This window comes from Sinohyriopsis cumingii, unplaced genomic scaffold (genome assembly GCF_028554795.1).
Source record: "Sinohyriopsis cumingii isolate HCF-2022 unplaced genomic scaffold, ASM2855479v2 utg001578l, whole genome shotgun sequence".
NCBI lineage: Eukaryota > Metazoa > Mollusca > Bivalvia > Unionida > Unionidae > Sinohyriopsis > Sinohyriopsis cumingii.
This window is the reverse complement of record NW_028316022.1, coordinates 16,131-25,027: the sequence shown is the minus strand read 5'-3', so window position 1 is coordinate 25,027 and position 8,897 is coordinate 16,131. Positions and strand designations below refer to the sequence as shown.

The 8,897-nt window shown below is 33.9% G+C and overlaps 1 long non-coding RNA gene across 1 annotated transcript; it reads right to left on the bottom strand.

Annotated features, from left to right (window-relative positions):
- Positions 1-5,979: 5,979 nt before the first annotated feature.
- LOC149771924 (uncharacterized) lies at positions 5,980-7,730 on the bottom strand. Its single transcript, XR_016418086.1, has 3 exons — positions 7,231-7,730; positions 6,467-6,664; positions 5,980-6,089 (listed from the first exon to the last, which is right to left on the bottom strand). It is a non-coding gene; the product is annotated as an uncharacterized LOC149771924 (long non-coding RNA).
- Positions 7,731-8,897: the final 1,167 nt, after the last annotated feature.

Below are 8,897 nucleotides of genomic sequence, written 5' to 3'. Positions count from 1 at the left end.
GAAACTGTCATAGTTTGCGAGTTTTGGTTTAATACCTATTTGCATTATAATACACGACCGCAAAAATATACAAGAAAATATCACATCAGGATTATCTTGTCGCAATTTAACTTTGCTGCATGAGGAAACAGCATGTATTTCCATCTGGAATTTTAATGACTCCTGCAGATTCAGATATAAAATAGATTATATAAGATAAGCTGAGCTTAAATCGCGGAATAACAGTTTCAATTGCCTTCCGCGTGGTATTTCGAAATATCAATGATAGTGACATGGTTCGGCATAAAAACTTATCTTCCAAAATAGATCCGATAACGTAGTTCCCAACTCGGGACAAAAAGTGATCATCGTCTGTTCTCTATTTCTCTCCCTCTCCCTCTCTCTCTCTCTCGTTATATTTATTGGAAATATGCCATTAGAAACTATTGTGCGATTGTAGTACATTCATGACATACAACCGATATTTGTAAGAAACAAAAATACCTTTTAGCTATGTGGTCTGTTAACTAAGCCTTTTTCTTGATTATCTGAGTGACAATGCCTCTTAATTTATTGTTTTCTCTTAAAAGAGGTATATTTTCTTAATAGAAAATGTCACAAGCTTGGTCCGTCGCTTAATTAAATAACAGTGTCACAAGAAGATACATCAGTTTCCCAAGCCAATTAAATTATGGTGATCACGTCTTTGAATTGGACACAATAATTACTTTTCGTATGCTAGTTTTCCTGGATATCAAAATCATTCACATAATACTTATACAATCAGTAAACAAACAGAAGCAAGGATCACACGTTTTATTTTTCGTGTATAGAAAGGTTCCAAATATTATTGCGTCAGAGACTATACAAAGGCATACAATTAAACAGAAACCTCTTGGATTCACGTTGATGAGAAAGTAAACAGTACTCTTCTTCCTCCAAGCTCTTCGTACATGATACAGAAAATGCAGTGTTGACTGCGTCCATAACAAGATAAATATGAATTGCTTTGAGATATAGAACGCAATGGTGCGAATGGGAGGATCACAATGCTCATTAGGTCTAGGTTTTGTAGTAGCATTTCATATTTTTAAGAATGTTATTGTGCATGTTATACCACTTTAGCTTATCTAAATTTTGAACTTATTTGTCAAAGTGAAACAGTATTAACAGTTACCCATATGTGTTTGCTGTTACATTGAAAGCCAATATACAAAAAGAAACATACATATGCACCCCACATTCCCAATATCGTGACATGTTTGAGTATGCATGTATGTGTGTATGTATGTATGTATGTATGTATGTATGTATGTATGTATGTATGTATGTATGTATGGATGGATGGATGTAAGTGTGGATGGATGTTCGTACGGATCTTTATTGGGACAGTCGTCAACGCAGTCTGGCAGTTCTCTTTACACCAACGTTAGTTCTGATGATATTTTCCATACAATATAAATCCAAATAAAGCAGAACTAATAACACACGCCGTAACAGTGTTTACAATCACAAAACAGTCTTTTACGAGGGATGAACTTTTAATTGACCCAGCCGATATGACTTGACACAGGTAATATTCGATAATCTGGAAATATAACATGCCCTGAAACTTAGATCAAAGTTCTTTCCTTGGACGAGAAACTCTTGAAAAGGTTTGGAGAGAGAGAGAAAGACAGACAGAGACAGAGAGACAAAGAGAAAGAGAGACACAGAGAGAGAGAGAGAGAGATTTTATATCACTGATAAAGAATGGCATATGGATAATGAAGACATGATAATTGCGGAAACTTAAGCTTTCCTAAAATCGTACCTGTCACTTAAAGTACGAGTTGATGAAAGGAAATCTAAAAGCATTTTACGTTTAAAAAGTGAGTTGTATTTTAAATGCATCAACTATGCACAGTAAGTACATATTTGTTCCGAATGTGCAGCTAAATTGGGCTTTTGTCAAATTATCAGCAATGTTTGTCTCGATGTATAAAAAGATGCAGTCTGGCAGTTATTGAAACAGAAGTTCAATATTTTTTTTTCACAATAAGAATACACCGAGCACACCTTACACTATTGACTATATTTCATATGCCCATCCCATGTAGGGGTTCAATAATATATCGAGCATACCATGTGCTACTTTCTAAAATAAGTATTACCATTTTGTGTAGTGGTACAAGAATATTACGATCACGCATAGTACTATTTCTAAGATTTGTATTACACTATCGCGTAGGGTACAAGAGACGATGCTAACTAATATTACATGCAACGATGATGTCCCAAGTGATCGAATCACTAAAAACCGAAAACAAAGAATATGTCACAGTTCCAAAACACAAACAACATACTTGTGATTTTCCAAAACACAACAAGCAGACTAGTAAACGGTTAGCACACTATAGTCGCTAGAATATATTGTATGTTTTCACTGAACGCTCAGCAGAGCGAACAATAACATTAAAATGTTGTATCATCATATATAACGTTGCAAAGAAGCTATATTGCGATAGATTTAACTGTAGTAGAATGATATAACTGTTTCTTGAGTTTAACATATGAAACAGCAATCTCGGGAATAACATACATTTTTCGCACTTTTGAATGGCATAAAAGCTGGGTCAAATTAAGTTGTGTTACAAAGTCACATATAAGCGGATAATGATATTTATGTGTATATTACAGACATCTAAAATGATACCTCACAATGCTGTAGACAGACGAAGATTTGCTGATTATATTTAGTGATGATATCACACAAACGATTAGCAGGTATATAATTGGTATAAGAAAATAAAACGCTTTACATCAGAGGCTTGAGAACCAACAACTGCTGTTTTTTCTAGCTGCTTAGAATCTTAATAATAATTATAGAGCTGATACCTTTTGAATCCTAGTGAACATTGTTGATGAAACCAATTCAGTGGTATTCAAATACGAACCAATAGGCCGGGCGTCCTCCTTTCTTCAAGATATCGATAGGCTGAAAAATAAAGGTGCTTTTACGTTGAATCAGAGAATCAGATAATATGTAATCTGCGTATCAGATGCACATGTAAAAAGCAGAAAATGTATTGTATGTTTTGTTTCAAACTGTTAGAAAGCTAATTAAGATTTAAGACAGCAAGGTAACTACAGATGGAAACATAATTTTCAAATTAAAACAATGCATATCTGACTCCATAGTTATATTAGACTGTGATATTGGTGACAACGGTATTTTGTTGTACTGATTGATATGGCAGTTAAAATGGTAGTATAGTCAGATACAACAGTATTTTGTTCAGAATCTGATAACTCCTTTAAACTGGCTTAAACACTAACATCCAAATCGAGTTAAAAAAGAGATCGATTGCAAAGACTTATACACAATACAACAGTACGAATCAAAATTGTGGATAACAAATAAGTAGACAAAGTAGACAAAAATTATGTAGAAAAGATGGAGAATGTTGAAGATGTCACTCCACGAGAAAGTTTGCTTTTTCAAGGCAACAACGGTAGTATTATGTCGGATATACTTATGAAATTTACGAAATTCTAAACGTTGGTTCTGATCGTGAGTTAATTGAGCACTCACATTTGTTGAAATTTCTGTCTCTGAGAGCAACTATGATTTATTTTTATTTTGTTACAACTATTTGTTGGAACAAGTCTTAGACCTTTGACCAGTAGAAGTTTCCATCTTATCGTTTTTTAATTTTTTCAATGTTTGAATTGTAAAAACCTTTTATTTCGCAGATGTTATGGATTAATTATTTTCGTCTTAATTTCAACGATGCTTAATTCGTCTTGTAATAAATATTTTACCAAGACGGTTTGTCACATTATCAACATCTTCTTCTAAACTCATGGCCATGCTATTCTAGTTCTGTGTTAACGTGTTAAATTGTTATACCACAAATAACACTGCCTCCTTACATGCTATCATTTGTCTCACTTCTGGCATCACAATATCCAGTGACTATCGTGAGGTGTAAATTCCTGTGCAAAATTTACTTCTCGTATTAAATACATTTTCATTGAAGCACTTTGATTTTCCTTATCTATGTCTTCTTTTTATCTCTACCTTCCTTTCTGGAGTAATGAACAATGAACCAATGTACAAAAACGTGCTGTAAAACTCTTTGAATTAGACATATATCTAACAGGCATAAAACCAATACTAGAAATGCTTTGGAAAAATATACGGACTGCGATAAATTTTGTTGGCTTAGTCGGAAAAGAATAACAAAACTGATCGAAGGATAAAACTTAATTAATTGTTTTTTGACAAACAGCACTAGAATCTGTATCACAGTTACAAAGAGTATGTTTTGGAGGAAGCTGATTATTATTAAAAATTATTAAAAACGTGTTCATGATCAAATACGTAAGAACGTGGATGTCAATAATTACAAAAACTCTCAAAACGGAAATAAAAGAAGTTGACAATAAATTAAAATCCATTAAACAGAGTAAATCGGTTCTAAGGAAACATCGAAATAAAATTTCAGACATACAAAACATCAATTGATAATCAATGACAAGGATAAATTTTAAATGTATAGGAAATCTCCTTACAGAAATTCACTACTTGATCCAAGAGATGGGAAAATAGAAAGATAAAGAGTACTTGAAAACAAAAAGAAGTTTCATGAAAAATGAAATATATGCCTAGATGTATATTATAGAACAAAGGTTCCTAAATAGAGTGGGGTATTACTTAAATTTCAGGTATGTCATTTCAGGATTGCAACAATTGCATGGTATTTAGTAGAAAAATGTTAAGACTGCTTTAAATATTTTTTTTCTCAACTTAAACATAATGTAATGTTTATATTTACCATTTGAAGATCTGAATAAGTTAGCATTCATACGATCTGTGCACAAGATACATATACAGTGACTCTCCTTCTCAAGTCGTTGTTAAGTTCGGGCATAATACATGCACATCAGGTATAAACAATTCCATGACATTCTATCAATACATACGTCTGCAAAGATTTTATGTATGCAAAATTTACCAACAGTAATGATTATTTAATAACTGTATTAATTTGTTAGCAGATTACAAATGACACATGTTACAAGAACTGCAGAAGCACTGCTGGGCTTGAAGTTTGTCATCAGCAGATCCTGATGTACTGTGCCAAGTGGTTTTCATACATCCCTCCTGTGTACAGGATTAGGAATGAGCTAAATGCTTTAGATCACAATATCCATAGTGGCAGAGGTGTAATGAGAAACAAAGAAGGGGAGATAGTGTAAGTTTGTTTCACTACAAGAAATCTAAAATAATTTTATATACTGATTGTACATCATGATCCCTGCTTGGACATCAAGCCAATGGAATAGTATTCACATATACAAGTCACGAGAACTTTGTATTAGATACAAGTCATTTTGGAACAATCGGTACACATTTTTTTAACATTTTTGGTAAGGAATCTTGATATTTTCATGCATACACATCTTGTAATTAGTATTGTTATCATTCTAGTGGATATTTATTTTGATTTGAGCAACGCAAGTCTATTAATTAGATCCACTGATATGTGTTACACTTTCCCAGGAGACTGATACACTTTATTAAGGACATATGGGTTCATGGAATTTCCCCAGGAGGTATGGGGAATATGTTGTCATGATGGATGATTACTAGTTAATACCTGTTCATGAACATATGTTGCCTTCTGAAAGAATGGGCAAAAATGCATCCTGTTTCACATAGTACTTTGTGGATAGAACAAATAAGAACAAAAACAACCCCTCGACAACTTTTTGGGAACTGCCCATTAGGCTCTAACATTGGGTGAAAACGTTAATATGGCTTAGCATGGGAATGCTTGTCACACAAATTAAGAAAATAATTTTTTTATTTAAAAGAGGTTTATTTGATGTTACAACAAAAAACGGCAGGTGGTCCGTCTACCCTGGCAAGGAAAAGAAAACACATCCCCCCACCAGGGAGCTCAAACAGCAAGCTTTCATCTGTCGACTTGAGAGCAAGCAGGGTATGAGGAGGAGAAGAGAACAAACGGAAGATCATCACAGGAGAAGTTGTAGAATCATGGCGCCTCAAGAATCACCATCAACTCTAGTTTTGGTGAAGGAGAAGATCTCTTGTTTTAGTTCTGTAAAATATGAAACGGTGTTTGATATATGGAGGTGTCAACTAAGGCAGGTTACATTTTATATAATATTCTGAAAATATCTGTAGTCGAAAACAATGTATAATGCTGTATCGGCAATTGCTGAAAATGTTTATATTAATTCTTTGTGACCTTGATGCCCACGTTTGTATATAGACAGAAATAGACGGGTGTTAAAAAATATGAATGAAAGCATAACTGTTTGATATAATATTATGTGCAGTTACAACAAAAGAAAGAATGATGAAAAATGCATTCATTTATATACAAATTCGTACATGCAAGAAAGTGTTTAAGTTCATGCAAGCCTAGAGGGGATGAAGCTAGTGTATTGTCCAATCAAGATATTTGTCACGTACCTGCATGAAACAGCAAGAGGGAATTACATGTCTCTGTCCAGACCCCAGCCTTCCATGTTGCTGTAGTATGAACTGCCTATAGCCAGCATGTCTGTTGGCGCTCAGCAAGTCAACTTTATCATTGAGGACAAGAACATCCCGTCTGTACATCCTGGCCAAGGCAAATACAGCCTCATCAAGGATTAGAACTTGAAAATCCTGAAAGATTATTCGAATTTGTAATATGCTATAACACATGGATCAAAACTGCACACGGTTTTTATTTTGACATGAGCACTGAGAGTGCACAACTAGAACTGATATTATGTGCAGTTGATGTTAAGATAGACAGCTCAAAGATTTTGGGGAGAATTTTGAGAGGTCAGAGACTCCTGCATTGGGATCAAATAAAAATAGCTGATTGCAGATGAAGATAGTATTTACACAAGAATTGTATCCTTGTATCATCATCAGCTTAGATTTGTTTAGCATAGTGAGGTACCCACAGTCAAACCAGGTAATGAAATTAATCTACTCGATGAGCATCAATTGTAGAAAAAGTCCTTATCATTTGCATATGTATGCCTGTCTGTTTTTGGACGGCTTATAATTTTAAAATTTATTCACAGTGGTTGCAAAGAAATAATCTAACCATATGTCTCATTTGGCAAGCAGTCTTGCTAAAAGTCTTGAAACTCATTATGTTAAATAAACACTATAAAGGATATTAAGCATAATGCATTAGTGGCAGTATGCATTCTAAACAAAAGTTGATATATTCTTACCGGCGATAGTGATATGTTGAGCTGTCTCTCACATCACCTATTCTATGTCTGTGGGCATCTCCCTACATTTTCCACACACTATTCTGGTAGTCTTGTGTTGGGGGTTGGGTGATTACCACCACACTGACATGAACCTGGCTCCAATACATGAAAGACAAGGCGGGGGTGGAACTGCAGAATCTGTATGATTAGTTCCCTCAGCCGGTCTGGCTCCACGTTTATGACCTCATGGAATATGTTTAACAAATAAGCATACTGAATCCCTGCATGTATGTGGTACAAAAAGCTGGAAAGCTAAAATCATGAAACCTTATAAATTTCAACATTTACAATGTTTTTTTTTAAACTGCAACATACCCAGGTCTAATGACCGGACTCCAAACTAAGATCGCATAGACTTTTTGTTAATATTTTGTTTGTTTTTTTAAAAATAAAAATAATAAATGTATTACTTAAAATAGAAAAAGAGCAAGTCGACCTTAACAATATTAAATACTTGTAGGCCACTAGTGCAGATCACTTCTTCATATATATGAAATGATTTTAGCTAATTTATATTTTGATTGCCACAGGAATTTAAAATTGTACCACAAGCATTTATTTACATCACTCTATGTATTTTGTTACATATGGTTGCTTGAACTCCTAAATCAACAGCCCTATACCATTAGGTACAGGGACTGACGAAGGTAAAATAAATAATAATAATAATAATGACTTTATTTAAAGAGGGTAACACAATTAGCTTAAAAACTAATCTAGCTTGAGGCACTCATACAAAGGAATTGTTCTATTTTAACTGCATCTCTGATTGAGAAGCCATAAACTTGAATTAACTTTTCTACTGATATGTTTGAGATGTGCAGTCCATGATAGGCTATTATCTACGAAAACACCAAGTAGTCTATCATGACAGACCATTTGCAAATTATCATCGTTCCATGTCAGACACAGTTACTACCAAGAATTGTTCTTTTTTGCCGTGTTGAGATAAGTAATATTTTAGTTTTACCAGTATTTACCACCATGCCATTGATTGTGCACCAGTTGTCCAGTTTGCTTAGGGCACACTATAAAGAAATTTCTAGTTCATGCTTGGTGTTTTGGATGTCTGACAATGTTGTGTCGTCGGTATAGAGATCTGTAGATGAAATTGAGTAGCTTATTAAAACGTGGTAGCGCATAACAAATAATATTAACAGTAATAGACCTAAAATTGAACCTTGTGGTACTCCATATCTAATTGTTCAGGTTCAGACAAAACATTATTTATATAAACATGTTGTGTTCTCTCACTTAAGTATGATGTGAACCATCTAATTGTTTTTTCATCACATTGGTAAATTTTCAGTTTTTTCAAAAGGATTTCATGATCCACCATGTCAAAATCTTTTCTGAAATCTACAAATACACATCTTATTATTCAGCCTAGATCCAGTGCTTGTTGCCATTACCACTCAGAGAGATCAATGCAGTCTCACATGAATGTTTCTGTCTAAAGCTTGATTGATTAGGGTTTAATAGAAAGTGTTTCGTTAAATATGATATGAACGACTCATGGACATGTTTTTCAATCAATTGTAACACATTTGGTAGTATTGAAATTGGCTGGTAGTTATCAGCATCATTCTTAGAACCAAATTTGTACATAGGCCTTAATTTTGCAG